Consider the following 15,234-nt stretch of genomic DNA (forward strand, 5'->3'; position numbering starts at 1 on the left):
CCTCTGGAGCCTCCACTCAGGGGAGGAGGCAGGGGTCTGGCGCTGACAGGGAGCAGGCACATGGGAAGCACTCTGTACTGGGGCAGTGGGCTGAGGAGGTGCTCCCTGCATTAACTCTGCTCTCTGCGTGGCTTGAGACAAAGCATTAATCAGGACACTAATGGGCTGGTGATCATATTTTCCCATATCTTCCCCTAAATTCACTAGCTCTTTCCAAATCATTCTCCTAAGGGTCTCTTTGGGCTGTCGTTGCCCAGGGTTGTGAGGCAAAGGGGGGTTAGAATTGGGAGGGCGACTGGCAGAGTGAGGACCATTATTTGCAAAGGTGATAGCCTGCACAGGCTCTGATGTAATCTTTTTGCCTGCTTGTCTCTTTAAAACACCAGTCTCTCACAGCAAATCTCCTGCCTGTTTGAGTTTTGCCACTAGTTCATTCCAGCTCGTGTGTGCTAAATCCACAACCCCTATGGTCATTTTCGTCTGGGAATTTAACCCTGCATAGGTGCTCTGTATCAATTCAAGTCCCTGATAATGGAAAGTGATAACTCCATTCTGTTCTGTCTGTGGCAATGAATCAGAGAGAGCTGCTAGTGTTTTCTTTCGGATCAGGTAAGATTCTGGGGCTTCTCCTGGTTTCTGCTCTTCCATTACATACAATTTCTTAAGGGAAGAAGCAGGCAGTAATATTTTAAGAGCACTTATCATCCATTCCCGGGGTCCAGGTGCAGTTGGTTCCCAAGAACTTATGCCCATGTCTAAAGCATCTGCATCACAAGGAGAGGCACATAACTGAGCTACTTGAGTTAAGTCTGTGCCATCAGCAGAGGGGTACATTTGCCAAACACGAGCCAGCCATGCAATAGCAGTGTCTTGGTTCAGTGGCCCCAGTCCCTCAGCAATAGCCTTGGCTTGACTGGGAGACCATCTGACTATGTCAGTGACTATCTCTGTTGTGGGAAGATCAGCTCCTGCAACTAGGCATTTAACCTCCTTTGTGGAAACAGGGGCAACATTATGCACATAGGGCCAATCGGGGTTGAATGGACTTTTGGGGACTGCATCAGGGAGTACCTCTATTTTCCCAGGGGACTCAAAATCACAATCCTCTCCCAACCTTACAGCTGCTACCACTCCCTTATGGGCACTAAGTTGGGCATGCAATTTACTGATCTCTGCCTCACACTTCTGATGGCTTGCTGCTGTCTTTGCTGCCTTATTCTCCTCTACCAGGAAACGAGTTGCTGCTCTCGCTTCTTCTAACAACACTTTTGTGTGTGCTAATTCTTTCTGATACAGCTCTAACATCTTGCTTGCATTGTCTCTGTCTTCCTGCATATCTCTAAGTAAAGTTACCAGTTTAAGCTTTTCTGCTACAAAATCACACCCGTTTATCTCACAATCTTTCAAATGCTGTTGTAACTGTTCTTTTTCAAGCTCCAATTCCTGCTTCTCCTTTAACATCTCAATCATTTCCAAACATGCATAAAACAATGCCCAGGCAGCAGCTGCATCTTTTGCACTACTACGTGGCTTAAGAGCAGTGCAATACTGTTCAAAACTCAAACCTGCCTCAGTCAGGGGATTCTCACCCTTGAAGCACCCTTTTTCCCAGGGACATTTTCCCTTCTTCATTACCCATCTCTCTAACCTGCAGGTTTTCTCCTGCCTCAAATGAGCAGCTAAAGGGGTTTTACCAGACATCTCCATTTTCCTTATCACACTAATGATCGCTATCAAAAAGCCTCTTTTACACAGTCACTTAGATTCCACAGTGCCACAGTATTACTCCACAATCCTAGTTCTAAAGTACAACTCTTAACTCTACAGCACAATCTTCAAGTTATTCCAGCACAGTTCTTAACTTAAAAGTTACAGGAGGTTCTATGAGAGAAGGACCTAGCTGAAGGAGCTGGGTCTGATAAGAAAGAAAAGAGAAAAAAAGGAAAAGAAAAAGGAAAGTAAAGCTTTCAGGTCAGTGCCTCAGTTTACCACTCTGCAGCAACTACTCAACAATTACCACGTGATTAGGGTCACGTGCTGCCAGCCTTCTCCACCAATTTTGTTACCAAATTTGCCCATTACTTTGGGGTGTGCTCATTTATTAGGGATAGTTTCTAGGGTCTTGGTGATTCTGTCAATGTGCTGCTTGCGTTACTATACGGAGTTGTATTTCTCCCTTCTGCAAGCCCTCACCCCCAGTGGAGCTATCTTGCAGGACTCAATCTCAATGGGACTGGGTTCCTCCAGTCACCAAATCAGTCATACACACAAACACACACAAATTAACGTGACACGCCTGACCTGGCTGGGCTGATCAGCATGGACAGGCTGACACCCTCATATGCCAAAAATCAGTTCATAAGAGCAACAATAAAATGCAGTCAGACACAAGCACACAGGTAAACAGAATCCCTCTGAATTCAGCTGGGTGTCCAGCTGACACCCTCATGGGCCAGCATTCAGTTCATAAGGGCACGTCTGAGTCAAACTGGGTCAATCAGCCTGTACAAGCTGATCCCCGTATGTGTTTCAAACTCAGCACGTCCCAATCTTTGGCCTCTTGATGAGCAGACCCCACAATAATTTGGGCTTCACAGGGATCTTTAGCATAGGTAAAAGAAGCGTTGCTGCAGAGCACAGGAGGAAAAAGAAGCAGAGAAGGAAAAATATACCCAATTACTTCCAGTTTGACCATAAAAGTTATTTATTGCTAAGCATATGAAATATATAATAGTACTAGTAGTAATAGACATGCAAAAGAAAAACAAACACAAACAATTACAGTACTACCCTGGTTTCACTAAGTATTTGGGGAAACTTAGCTCAAGCTTAACTGATACAGTTCAGGTTCAGAAGGTTATGCCTAGAGAGAAGAGAGAGAGAGAGTGAGCGCTGGGATCTCACCTAGTCCAAGGTACTCAGGCTGCAAAGCTGACAGGCACAGTCCGTAGCACAATCCTTGAAGAGAGAGACGATCTGTTTTTCCAATGTCCCAAGAATGACAGGGGATGGTGTCAGCACAGGAGTTTTCATCTTCTTTCCTTTTCCTCTCCTTCTCCTTTCCTCCTCCTTCTTCTTCTTGCAGCACACACACTTACAGATTTTTATACCCTCAGTTCAGCTGCTTCGAAGTACCCTCAGTAGTGTAAATCATTGTCTTTTCTATTGACAAGGGGTTATCTGGTTTGGACCATCTCGGGAAACTGACTGATAATCAGGAAACACTTAAGATTAGGGAGTAACCAAATACTTGGGAGCCAGCTTGAGATTCCTATGGATGGCAGATATACTGATGGGATCTCTCATGGTTTCTTCAGGAACAATAGATAGCTTGCAGCATCAGGATTTTGGATTTTTACTTGTTGTGCACAAGCCTCAGCTTAGCATGACTTTTCCAGATTTTACTATAGTCTTTTAACAGACTTAAGACAATTATTGGGGTGCTCATAACCTTTTGTGGAGAGGACTCCCACCAGTTGTCTCAGGAAAAGTATGACAACACCTAGGATTAGGGCTCCAGCAGGCTGGATGCTGTGACGAACCCTTAACCATTGTTCAAATGTTGCCCATACCCCCTCTGACTCGGTCTGTTGCCTCAGCATTCCCTAACCCGGCAACTGAGTTTTAGTCAATCAAGTTTAAATAGGCCTCCCATAGTGGGACTGGGGAATTTACGGCTCGAGATGCCTATTAAACTTAGAGGTGTGTGTGTGTCTGGGGGGGAAAAAGTCCTTAGCAAATCCAGATTAGAACTGGTCTCATAAATTCTGAGCTGGGTGTGTGTGAACATGGGTTGATTAACATTTAGAGCACAGATTCCCCATCATGCAGTGCTCCCCTGCTTCTCTGGTCCCAGAATTCACTGCAGTCTCTGCTTTAGGCTTTCTGTTTTCCATCTCTCATGTAAATGAATGGTCATCTGGTTCCATCTCGGATGCAAATGAAACCTAGGGCAGTTGATTCACTCTTGTCACCCTTATCTGGAGGGTCTTAGGTGTGTCTCTTGCTGCATCTGAATCAGTTTCATTTATGTAGAGGAGGGAGGTGGGGGGTGAGTCCTTTGTGAGTCAGACAGACTGCATCCTGTGCCAGGGTTGCCCAAGAACACAGAGCTGAGATGTAACACTAAACATCTCGTGTGTACATGCGCAGCCCTATGAGGCCTCAGGAAACTAATAAACTCCACAGCAGGGTAGTAATACAAGTAGTACTCTGCTGTGGAGTTTTTTATATGCAGCAGCTTATGTGTAGTCTCTGCACTAATAGCATGTATAGACATGCCTCTCTGATTTTCCTCCCACTTTCCCCTCTGCAAGAACTGAGGGGCATGTGGTATCTGAAAGCTTGTCTAATTCTCTCTCAACTAATCAGTTTATCCAGTAAAAGTTGGTACCAAAAAAGCTGATCGCTACTTATTTTTTTCTTTCTTTTGTAAAGTTTCTAGATAGAGAAAATCTCTTGTATAAAAAGTGTATACAAGAGAATTGGGGGCTAAGAGCATCTTTCAGGAAGGATGCAAAACAGCTCAATTTCTTTGCCTTGTCTCAGATGACTTTTTAGAGGTCATGATGACCTAAATACAAGGCAAGTATCAGTCTCATGCCAAAATCTTTTCAGCGGTTTCATCCAGTTCAATGAGGCATATAAAGTTCAAGGAAAATAACTTATTCAGCTGCAAATGCTTTCCATTAGGCTTACATTTACTAATGTGAATCTTAGTCCTAGTCTACACTACAATGTTTTTTTCCTCTGGCAGATATGAAGGTTTGTTGTCAAAACTTACGTGTCCACATCCAAAACTTCTCTGTTGCAGCAGAGCCCTCCTTCCTGTTGGCAGAGTGAGGGTCATTTAGACAGAAGGAAATCCCTGTAGATACTTGTGCTGGCTGTAGTGGTGCCTTAAGCAACTGGTGCTTTCCCAAGATAAACTTTGCGGTCTTGTGGTATAGTTGCTACAGTAGACCTGTGTGTAGATCTACTAGAAGCAGGAAGAAATTCTGCCAGGAGACTTAAGAAAGCATAGACAAGCTCTTAGAAAAGAATTGCTATCCTCCAATACTTGAAGCTGTCATAAGCTAACTACAAGTAAAATTAAAAGGATTGACACTGAACATTGAAATTCTGGATTGTATGATATGAATTTTTGCTGCTTTGTTTCCTCCTCATATGGAAATGTTTCACCCCTCTATATCAGTAGCAAAGAGCAGCATTGTTTGAATCACTGCTGTTCTTAAATGGCCGCTGAAATGCTAGAACCAATACATATGACAATTCAAAAAGAAAAGGTGTTGACAGTTCTGGCTATAACCATTCATGCTCATTCATCAGGAAAGAAATAATTTGGAAGAAATTACTACCGTGGCTATGTCCACATTTGAATCACGAAATTTGGCAAGTTTTCTGACTTGAACAGAATAAAGCCAATAATTTCATCACCTTCCTGTAAGAAATAAATAAAATTAAATAAACTCCTGATTTCGCTTACAGCTTCTAATACTTACTTGGTCACATTTAGCAGTATCTGGGGTTTTGTTTTGAGGCAGAAATCTGAAAACACCTTTTTGTCATTTCTGCCCTCTGTTCCATAATTCTGTTTTTATCATGATTTAATATTGAAGGTTTCATAAGTTTCCTTTCCTTTTTCATGTCCTCAAGACAAGGTATTTAGCAGAATTCACATTTGTTGGAATTCGGGAGGCTGCACAATGACTTAATGTAGGAGACTTAAAGTGTTAACTTTTATCTGGCCACTGAGAGGTCTTTTTTTATATGTTGTTTTGCATGGTTTCAAAACTACTATGTATTATCTTTGTAAAAGTCAAATTGAGCTTTATACTATTTTAAAAAGTCAAATTCAATTCGGCCTCATTGGCTTTGGAAGATTAGATGTTGATTCGGAGAGATTTGATATTTCGAATCAGTCAAGGAGAGGCAGGCGCAGCTGGGCAGTTGCTTTGGCTGTGCCTGCCTCTCTCTGGGCTGGGGCGGGGGCTATTGCGGCCTGTGGATGCTTGAGGCAGACAACTCCCATGCAGTGCTGGTAACTGGAGGTCGCCTGCTTCTGCCCCCCTCCACTTTGCACCTGTGCAGCAGCTACCCCATGGTGTGGGTGCAGTGTGGCTTGACAGAGCACCACATGCTGACTGAGAGCTGGGGCTGAGTGCTGCCAGGTTATGGCTGAAACATGGAGTTGCCCCAGACCTTGCACGGTGTTCTGCTGAGCTGCACTGCACCTGTGCAATATGACAGCTGCCATGCGAGTACCAGGCAGGGGAGGGGGCGGTTTGCCCCAGCCCCAATCCCAATATCTCCCTCCCTCACATCTCTTCCCTCCTCCCTCCTCCAGCCCCAACAGACTTACTAGCTGGAGGCAGCTGTCAGCTGCCTCTTTAGTCTATGGCCAAATCAACTGAATCTTTTTCCAAATGAGTTCTGATGCTTTGAATTGATTTGGAGCTTTTACTTGGTCTCCCGATTCCATTTGGATTTGGAGATTTGGTCCCCGAATTGGGCTGAATCTCCTTCGAATTGAATCAGCTACTGAAGCTTTACACAGTGTCACAACCCAAGGGTGTGATTTTTGTTTGTGTGCGCTTTGGCACTGCTAAATTATTTCCCGCCACTCGTAGCTTTCTTTGCAGGGTGCATTTCTAGGTTGCAAAAGAGAAATGTACGGTGCAAGGAGTTCCCGCCGTTTGTATACAAATTTGTGTCCCATTATTGGCCAGTTCTAAATTATTCCCACGTGGTGGCTAGCGATTGGCTTGCTAGCCATATAAGAGGCTTGAGCGGTTTCCGCCCAAGTTGGAGATCTCCGGAGGAGAACCCTGCAAGGGGGGACTCCGTAAACATCTTGAGGAGAACTCTAGGTGCGCTGTGGAGCCTATCGGACCCAGCGCATGTACCTTAGAGCTGGCTATAGGGGTCTGATCAGCCTCTAGCCTCTCCCCGTCACCACCTGATCCCTCGACGTACCCTTCCCTGCGCGCAAGTTCCACGAAGCCTAGCAAACTTCGTGTGAGTGTATTCAGAGCTCTTTGCTTCGAGTTACTTTCTTTGGTTGACATGACGGGCTCGCGGTTTAGAGCCTTCAAATGGATTGGGCTAGAAGGTTCACGGGAAGGAACTCTAGCCCGCCTCTCTTCTTTTCTGTCTGTAACTGCAACTCAAGCAAGTTTTCCTGCCTGCACCGCGACCATCTTCGGTGTAAGTAAAATAATCTTAAATCAACCACTAAGCGTCCATGCCTAATTCTAGCGTGCCGCCTGCCTTCCCCGACCCGGCGTGTCCGGGCTGCTGGCCACAGCCCGCCACACGAACCCCCCCCCCCCCCCCCGAGGGCCTCAGACCGCTCCTGGCCCGCACACACAGCTGTAGTGTTTAACACCAGTGCTTATGTTTCTCTTACTTGGCTTTGTGATCACATTTTAACTTTTAGGTGGCATTCATCAGTGACTTGTTTTTTTCCTCCTATTTTTTTCTATAGCTTGAATTAATATTAAGTGCAAAGTACCAAACCCTGAGGTTTCACATTCAGCACAAGAGATATGCTGAAAGGACACTAACTGTAACATCTGGACCATGTGCTGCTTTGTGCTGTACAGTGTAGAAAGGCTGTAATGTAGTTAAGAATGGTGCATTTCTGTGACACGTGGGAATTGTTGTATCAGTACCACTGTTGGAGCCTGAACCTTGGGCCTGTTTCTGCCTCAGCCTCTGGGGTTAAGGGACATTGAGTGGAGGTAGCGTTACAGAGATCAGGTGAACCAGTCCTCCATTGTTACAGAACTGATAACAGTTCTAATTGTTTCTGATGTTGAAGGGTACCTTGAGATAAGGCTGTGGCTTTATTTTTTTAACTACATGTAACACAACTAGAGCAAGCCACGTCTGCATTGCGCCCCACCCCCGCACTGGCAGGGCAAACGGCAGCAGCGCATAGCCCCCCATGGTTCCCCCTGATGGGGCAGAGGCAGGCACAGCCAGAGGAGCCATAGGAGAAGCCCCCATTCTTGCCCTGCCCTTCCCAGCCCCAGCCTAGTTCCAGTACTTAAGAAAAGAAAAAAAAAGGCCTGTACTCACTGGTTCCAGCAGCAGCAATTGGTGCCTCTAGGCACTCATGGCAGAGCCCACCCATAAAGCATGGGGCAGCAGGGATCGCCCCCTCCCCCGCCTGGTACTCGCATGGCAGCTGTCATATTGCACAGGTGCAGCGCAGCTCAGCAGAACACTTGGGGTTGTCTATGGTAAAGTGTGTACTTTTGGTTGTTGTATGTTGTGTTTTTATGTGGGCAAGATATCCTGTTGTTTTGGCCATGTGCTTGCCCTGACTGGACAAGGCCAAGGTGATGTCATGCAGGGGGTATATAAGGTGAGGTAGGCTGGTTTGTGGGGGGGAGAAGCTGCTAGGGGCTGCTAGAGACTGAAGTCTCCTCTGAGGGAGAAGGAACTTGCATATAGCTAAAAGGGAAACTCAGGTAAAGGAGAGAAGGAGAATTGCCCCAGGATCTTGTCTTCCCCCTTTTTGTGGCTTTAAGGGATTAGTATGGTGGAAGAGAGTATTGGTTCCTTGGTCTGGTTGGCTAGGAATTAGGCCTGGTAGTTTTTAAACAGGGTTGAAACCTGAGAGTTTCTAATCCTGCTGGTTTTGGGCTGAGGTTGAGGTTTGCAATAGTTTTGCTCCCAGTGGACCTGTGGACCCAAACTACCTGCAGCCTAGGCTTAGAGGGTAAGCCTGGATTTTCCCCTTTGTTTCTTTTGATGGTCCTTTGCTCCAGCCAAGCTGTGTGGTTGGGCCATCAGGCTTCTTTTGGAGCTTGTCCTGCCATTTAGTTTCAGTAGGCCATATAATCCAGCCCAGGAGATTTGGGGTGTGTGCATGCTGGCTAGAGCTGTAGTCACATCCTACATTCACACTTGGCCTCTCCACGGGAGCAAAGAACAGCATTCTACCACTTCTCCAGGAGCAACAAGGGGTCCCTTGCAATGCAAAAGACCCCCACTCTTGAACAGCTAGCTCCCTGCAGCACATTGAACCCAAGGAGCAGCTCAGAACCCTCCAGTGTGGGCCCCATAGGCAGGGGGAAACGAAATTATTTGGGGGAAAGGTGAGTGTGTGCGTGCATGCACGCTCTACCACACTCCCAGAAGGTAAGTCTGTGTGGGAAGGGGTGGGAGGAGGGGGAAGGGCTGTGGGGGGGGGCAGATCAAGGCCCCCATGGTGAGAGAGGGAGCAGAGCACGGGCAGGTGCTGGGGTGAGTGGGGCCCTGGCCAGTCTGGGTGGTAAGGCAATAAGAGCCCAGGTGGCTCATCCATTGGTGCGGGGGGGCTCCCACTGCTGTGTGCCCCCCAATAGAGGCCCAGGGTTCACGTCCTCCCCCCCCCCGAGCTGCATGTAGGCTGGAGGTAGCTGCCGCTGTGTGCTCCGCTTTGTGCCCCACTGCAGCTGTCGCTGCCCTCCATCCCGCAAGACACCACTGGGCAGGTACAGTGTGCAGCACAGCCCAGTAACAGCAGGAATGTGGCATCTAGCTGCTCCAGGGGCAGCTGCAGTGGGGCACAAAGCTCAGTACACAACAGCAGCCACCTTTCTCCCATGCACAGATGGGGGGGCATGTGCTCCCCTGGCCTCTGCCAGGGTGCACATAGTGGAAGGAGCCCCCCCACACCCCGGGATGAACTGCCTGGGCTTCAGTTGTTCTACCACTAAGCCCAGCTGGGGCCCCATTCACCCCAGCCCCTGCCTCTGCCTGTGCTCTGCTCCCTCCCTCACTGTGGGGGCATTGATCTGTTCCCACCCTCAGCCCCTTCCCCTTTACAGAATAAATTGATACCTGCCTGCCATGCTGGGCAGCCAGTGATCCACACTGTGGGCTGTGATCCTGGCTGCATGTCCACCCCTCCCCCCCTGCTGCAGCTGTCCGGAGCCTGCGGCCAGGCTGCCTTGCAGCCCTACCTGCTGCCCTGTGTTCGTGGGGGGCTGAGGCCTATTAGCCCCAGCCTTTTGCTGCCTGTGGTGGGTCCCCCTCTCCAGCTGATTGTTGAAGGGCAGGTATAGGGATGCATGCCCCCGGAACTACCCCTTGGGGAGTTCCAAATCCCAGACTGCCTGGGTATGGGTGAAGCCTCCCCAAGAAGGTGCACCTATAGACTTTGCTCTGTAGCTGATAGTGTTTAAAAATAGGTTTAATGTTTTCTTTTGTTCTGTTTTATTCTCTGTAATAAATTTGTTTTTCTGTTTATACTACTTGCAAGAAAGGGGGGGGGGGGTTGTTTGCATGGGCCACCCCAGCAAATTTAATGTTCCCAGATTTTCTGGGTGGAGGTTCGAGCCATGGGTATAATTTATGAGGTACCCCAGAATTTGAAACTGGAGCTTTCTGCTGATGACTGGTGCCCCAGCAGAAGGGTTACATACAAATGAAGAATGACTGGAATATGGAAAGCAGGATTGCTTGCCTTTGACTTTTGTCTCATTTATTTAAGGCCTGGGCTTAAAGGTAGGCCCTTTAATTAAAACCTTTCATCTATTTAATTTCATTTCATTTTAGGACATACAGAGCTTTTGCAAAACTGTTTTTGACAGATTAGGTAGCCAGTGTCAGACTTAGCCTCTTTGTAGCGCAGCCCGTTAAAGTGTGACCTGCAAGGCAGAGATGGTTCTGCTTCATATTATGTGAATCATGGGCATCTTAGTATCTTTTTATGACAGTGGAAATTAATTCCGCTTGAAACTATGGCCCTAACCAATATGGGAAAACTGTATTTTGGAAACTTTGGTATAGTCTTGGTAGCAGGAAGTGAGGAAGAGTCCTCAGACCAGGTATCCAGTGAGGGCTTCGTAGGCTGCCATTTATCTGCAGGATATGCTGGAATAAAGGGGAGAGAGACACAGAAGGAGCGGTAAAGAGATGAAGGGAACAGAGACAAGTTATTAGAAAGCTAGGGAGGAAAGGAAAAAGCAGGCCACAATACCATTATCTTTCACAGGCAGCAGGTAGTAATCCATAATGAGCTGGGCTTTTTTTTTTTTTATTCTTTTCTTGGTAATAAAAGAGAGATTCAAAGACTTCCGAGGGAATATCACACCCAAAGAAGATCCGGAATAGCATCTTTTGTGTAGAAATGAATTAATGCAGTCATTCGTGGGTTAAGGTAATTTATTTAGAAGTTACAGGGGTACAAGTAAATGATTTGGATATTGAAGAGGCAAGGGTTTCTTAGGGTGATATCTTTTATTGGACCAACTGCATAATTGGGATAGTCAGACAAGCTTTCAAATGCAGGGCATTCTTCATCAGGCCTTGGGCACAATTTCAGGACCATCACAGTTGCAACATTAATCAAGTTTGCTGCTGGAGCACAGAAATAAACACACACCAGCAGACTCTGTCATCATGTGTATTAGCATCCCCCACTGAAAAATTGGCAGCAGGGCACTTTAAACTAAAGTGTGTTAGATGAGCTATAGTTCAAAGTGTCCCACTGCTAGTTTTCAGCATGAGGGATGCTGATACATGTGATGCTCAGAAGTTTTAATAGTGCTCGCTAATTAAAGCACTCCCCTTCACTACCTGGAGCATGTGTAAACATGCTCTTTAAGACTAACATGAAGACAAATGATGCTCAGATGCTCATGACAGCAGACAAAATAGTCTCTGTTAAAGATTGATTGTCATGTGCTAAGTGACTTACGGTACTGTGGTAATAACATTTAAAACAAGAATCATGGAAGATAGCGATGCAAACATTAAACATGATTCCCTGACTTATTCTCTGTTAGAACTTCTGACTAATACTGGAACGTAACTCATATGTTTCTAGATTATTCTATGTATTATCCTAGGTGCTTATATTGGGCATAGGCAACTTTTTCCAGCTGTAGACGGGAACAACCCATCCGTGGTGCACAAGGAGTGTGCCTGGAACTCAGGGCACGTGTCATGAGCCTGAGGCATTTGTGGGTTGTCTTGTATGGTTTCTTGAGGTTGTTTTAGTGATATGGCATGTGTAGTCCCTCAGGTTAGGTAGTGTCAAGCTGTATTTAGCCTTATCATTCCTGTGCTTATATGCATTGCATTATTGATACAAATTTAATTGTGTTATAATAGCCCAAATTGTCTTTGTGGGGCAGTGACTAACTTAAATGTTCATCACCTGAAAAAGACAATAATTTAAAATTAGCGTTTGACATGAATCAGTTACTTGTCTTCCTTGTGGATTTGCTGAACCAGGTCCTTCCAGACAATGATGAATTTACATTTTAAAAAAGAAGGCCTAAGAGTAACACCCGGCTCCTCAGAGTGCAGTGAGAGGAACATTTCCAACTGTGGGAAATACGAGAGAGAGAGATGGTAGTATTAAGACATTGGATTAGCAATTCTTCATGAACTTTAAAGAAGCCTTACTGAGAGTGCAAGAAGAAAACATCCTGATGCACAGGAAGACTAGCAAGTATGGCAGAAGAACAGCTTGGCTTAGTAGGGAACTCTTCAGTAAAGTAAATCACAAAAAGGAAGCTTATAAGAAGTGGAAACCTGAAAAAGTAACTAGGGAGGAGTAGAAGAGCATTGGCTGGACAGGCAGGGATGAAGTCAGGAAGATAAAAGCGCAATTGGAGTTGCAGCTAGCAAGAGATGTGAAGGGTAATAAGAAGGGTTTCTATAAGTATGTCAGTAGCAGAAGGAGGATTAAGTAAGGGACCCACACTTTCTAAATGGGGGAGGCAACCTTGTGACAGAGGATGCAGAAAGTGCTGAAGCGCTCAATGCCTTTTTTCACCTCAGTCTTCACAGCCCAGGTCAGCTCCCAGACTACTGCACCAGGAAGCACAGTTTGCAGAGGAGGTAAGCAGTAGGGGTGTGCGAAATGGGCCACAATTTGGTGTTAATTTAGTTAATTTTGATTCAGATTTGGATTCGGGCCAAATTGGGGACAGTGATTCGCTTAGTTAATTTGGATCACTGTCCCTGATTCAATTTGGCCGAAGATTTGATGCCAATTCAGAGAATCAGCGATTCAGCCATAGACACAGCTTTAAATGTTTTTTCTACATACCTTGGGGTACCAGGCACTGCTCATGAATGCTGCAATGCTGGAGCAGATGGAGCATCCCACAGGAGCGGGGGGGGGGGGGGAAGGGGCGGGTGCCGCGTGCTTGACAGTGAACCCAGCAGTGGAGTGGAAATACTTCTGGTCCACTTCTGGGTCTGCCAGGGAGCACGCCACCACCCCCACCCCCGCACACTGCCCAGCTAGGTGGTAGGCTGCAGGGGGATCCCGGGTGCTCCCCCCCCCCGACCCAGAAGTCACTGATCTGGGGAGGGCACGGGGGTCCCAGTGCGCTCCCTGGCAGACCCGGAAGTGGACTGGAAGTGCTTTTGGTCTACTTCCAGGCCTGCTGCCAAACACGCTGGGGAGCTCCTGTGAGACGCTCCATCCACCCCAGCATCGCAGCATTTATGAGCCACCCTCTACCTTGAGATATGTAGAAAAAACCTTTAAAGCTGTATCCATGTCCAAATCTCCGAATTTTTCCAAATCTCTCTGAATTTTCTTGGAGGGTTCTGACTTGATTCAGAGAGATTAAAGAGCCTCCTAATTCGATTTGGGTTTGAAGATTCGGCCACTGAATCGGGCCGAATCTCCATTGAATAGAATAAGGGAGCAAAGCTTTGCGCAGCCCTGGTGAGCAGCCAACAGTGGTGAAAGAACAAGTTAGGGAATATTTAGAAAATCTGGACATATACAAGTCCATGGGGCTGGATGGGATGCACTTGAGGGGGCTCATGGAGTTGGCTGATGAGATTTCAGAGCCACTGGCCATCATCTTTGAAAACTCATGGTGATCAGGAGAGGTCCCAGATTATTGGAAAAGGGGAAATGGTACCCATATTTTAGAAAGGGGAAAAAAGAGGATCCAGGGAACTACAGACCAGTCAGCCCCACCTCAGTCCCTAGAAAAATCATGGAACAGATCCTCAAGGAATCCATGCCTAAACACTTGGAGAAGAAGGTGATTAGGAATTGTCAGCATGGATTCACAATGCTGACTGTTCAGGAATGGGTTCAGCAAGTCTACCTGATTGCCTTCTGTGATGAGGTGACTGGTTCTGTGGATGTGGGAAAATCAGCGGATGTGATATACCTTGATTTTAGCAAGGCTTTTTATATGGTCTCCCACAATATTCTCGCAAGCAAGCTAAGAAAGTACGGGCTGGATGAATGGACTGTAAGGCGGGTAGAAAAATGGCTGAAGCATAGGGCTCAGAGAGTAATAATCAATGGCTTGATCTCTAGTTGACAGCCAGCATCAAATGGAGTGCCCCAGGGGTCAGTCCTGGGGCTGGTTTTTTTCAGTGTCTTCATCAGTGACATGGAAGATGGCATAGAGTGCACTTTTGGCAAGTATGCAGATGACACCAAGCTTGGGAAAGTAGTAGATATGCTAGAGGGTAGGGCTAGGATTCAGAGTGACCTAGACAAATTGAAGGATTGGGCCAAAAGGAATCCCGTGAGGTTCAACAAGACAAGTACAGAGTCCTGCACTTGGGACAGAATAGTCCCATGCACCAGTATAGGCTGGGGGCTGACTAGCTGGGCAGTAGCTCTGCAGAAAATGACCTGTAGGTAACAGTGGACAAAAAGCTGAATATGAGCCAGCAGTGTGCCCTTGTTTTCAAGAAGGCTAACAGCATACTGGGCTTCATTGGTAGGTGTGTTGCCAATGTAACAACCCCCCGGTTTCTTTATATATATCTATATAGATAGATAGATATATAGATATAGATATGCATTCCCTTCCCTTCCCCAACTGTTTCTGACTTTTTCTCTCCCTCTCTATTCCCTATCGATAATTATAAGTAAGCTAAGATATAGGATAAGCTTTAACATTTTATTTTAGGTAGTAAGTTTTATTTTTCTCTCCCCTCTTTGCAAATAAGTGCCCTATTTTGATATAGATATCCACTGTTTTATAAGAGATAAGTATTATGCTTGTATTGATTTTACTGCTTTTATATTATATGATTACTGTTTTGGGCCTATATATGTAAGTTAGCATAAGTCATGTTGTTTCTATCTTGTAATGTCAAGCCTCCATCTTGTCTCCCCTATTGTGTAACCTATGACTCATACCTACCTCTCCTTGTAACTCGGTTCCTGAATGAATGGAGATGAATGAGGGTACTTGAGAGACAATGGCAGTAGGTCTAAAAATAGCCCTCTGTGGATGA

This window comes from Alligator mississippiensis, chromosome 6 (genome assembly GCF_030867095.1).
Source record: "Alligator mississippiensis isolate rAllMis1 chromosome 6, rAllMis1, whole genome shotgun sequence".
Taxonomy (NCBI): Eukaryota; Metazoa; Chordata; order Crocodylia; family Alligatoridae; genus Alligator; species Alligator mississippiensis.